The 1,792-nt window shown below is 45.0% G+C and overlaps 1 non-coding gene across 1 annotated transcript; it reads left to right on the plus strand.

Annotated features, from left to right (window-relative positions):
- The first annotated feature begins 1,219 nt into the window (after positions 1-1,219).
- LOC130086531 (small nucleolar RNA U13) lies at positions 1,220-1,315 on the plus strand. The gene has a single exon (XR_008807224.1). It is a non-coding gene; the product is annotated as a small nucleolar RNA U13 (small nucleolar RNA).
- The last annotated feature ends 477 nt before the right edge of the window (positions 1,316-1,792 follow it).

Raw genomic sequence — 1,792 nt, forward strand, 5'->3', positions numbered from 1 at the left:
CGGCCGCAGTCACAGAGCCCGCCGCAGTCACAGAGCCCGCCGCAGTCACAGAGCCCGCCGCAGTCACAGAGCTTCTTCCGGTTCTGATTTGAGCGCTTCATCTGAGTCTGTTTTCATGTGTGCCGAGTCTGATTCTGTGAGTTCGGTTCCCGCTCCACAGCCGTCTGCTACGTCCCCTGTTATGTGTCCTGTTCCTTTTCCCGCTGTTTCCCCAGTCAGAAGTCTTGTCTCGCCACCCTCAGCTTCCCCTGTCGTGATTCCCTCTCTGTCGTCCACTGTTCCTCCTGTCCCTAATCAACCCCGGACTGTTTCCTCCAAGACTCCTCATGTGTCCCGATCCAAACCTGCCCGGATTCCTCGCCCTAAGCCCTCAGCCCGTTTTCCGAAGACCCCCAGCACACCCATCCACCCTGGACCACCCCCCATGAACTCTGTGTTTCCTCCGCCACCTCTTCCTTGTTTGTTATTTTTATTGTTGCATCCTAACCCTGTTGTTGTGTTTTCGTGTTTGCCATTACTGTTATTTGTCATGTTTTGTTGGTTTGTGTCGATGTCTCAGTCTGTCATGTCCCGTGTTTGATGTCCCCTTGAGGAGCGTCTGGTAGCCGCTCCTTAAGGTGGGGGTTCTGTCATGATTCTGCCTTAGTATCCTTGATTTTCTCTTGTCTTGAGGCAGGATCATGACAGAATCATGTTTTGTGTGCAAGCACATGGTCTTGGGTTTTGTGCCATGTGCTTGTGTTGTCTCGTTACGTCACCCCGCCCCCTTGTTATCCTCGTCTCGTCATTATTGTCTAGTCAAGTTTCACCTGTCCTTGTCTAGTCAGCTTCACCTGTCTTTGTCATTAGTGTCTCCCTATTTAATCCCCTTGTGTTTGCTGTCCTGTGTCGGTACATTGTCAAACATTGCGTGTTAATCTCTGTGAGTGTTTCATCTGTATCCAGTTTAATGAATTGTGAGTTTGTTTTGTTGTTTGTTTCCTGTCAAGTCAGAGTCTTAATTTGTCATCTTGTCTTAGTCAAGGTATACTATTTCCAGTCCTGTTTTGCCCCCTCGTGGGTTTTGTTTTCTGTTTTGTGTCGTAATAAACCTTGAGTGTCTGCGTTTGGGTTCTCTCCTTCAACTTCATGACAAGGAAAGCCGAGACTTCAGTGTGTAACCAGCGCACAGAAAGCCTGTAGCTCGAATAGGATCAAATCAATGACCTTACACTCACTGATCGTTCTGGTTCGTATGATTCGATGACTGGTCTGATTACGCGTGTGTGTGAAATGTGTAACCGCTGTTACGACTGAGCACATAAACCTTCTGATCCAGTATCCCGAGATTAAAAATGACATGGTGGAATGGAAATATCTCGTTGATTCAAATTATTAATGACTATGTTGTGTTTAAAATATAATTTATTTAGATAAATTACTTGGAATGAATGACTGAGCTCTGGCAATGGTAGAGAAAAAGCTTTATTAGAGTAGGGGGAGGCTGCAGACCTGGAGCCGGCAGATATACGCCCCTGGCAGTTTTACGCCCCTGTTGTTCCTGATGCGTCCAGTAGAGGGATATACTGCGAAATAACATCATTAAATCGACGCTTAATAAGCCGTCCATAGACTTGACAATTTTGTGTTTTTTGTTAATTTAAATATAAACGTTATAGTGTAGATCTGCACGGATTAAATTATCTGTTTAACAAAAAAACAAGGGGGGTAAACGGATATCAAAAGAGATTGAATTAGGTTACACAAATCAATGCAATATTACATTTTGTCAATATAAAAACATGTAAGGTTC

This window comes from Rhinichthys klamathensis, unplaced genomic scaffold, assembly GCF_029890125.1.
Source record: "Rhinichthys klamathensis goyatoka isolate OS25496 unplaced genomic scaffold, OSU_Roscu_1.1 h1tg000096l_1, whole genome shotgun sequence".
In the NCBI taxonomy this organism is placed as follows: domain Eukaryota; kingdom Metazoa; phylum Chordata; class Actinopteri; order Cypriniformes; family Leuciscidae; genus Rhinichthys; species Rhinichthys klamathensis.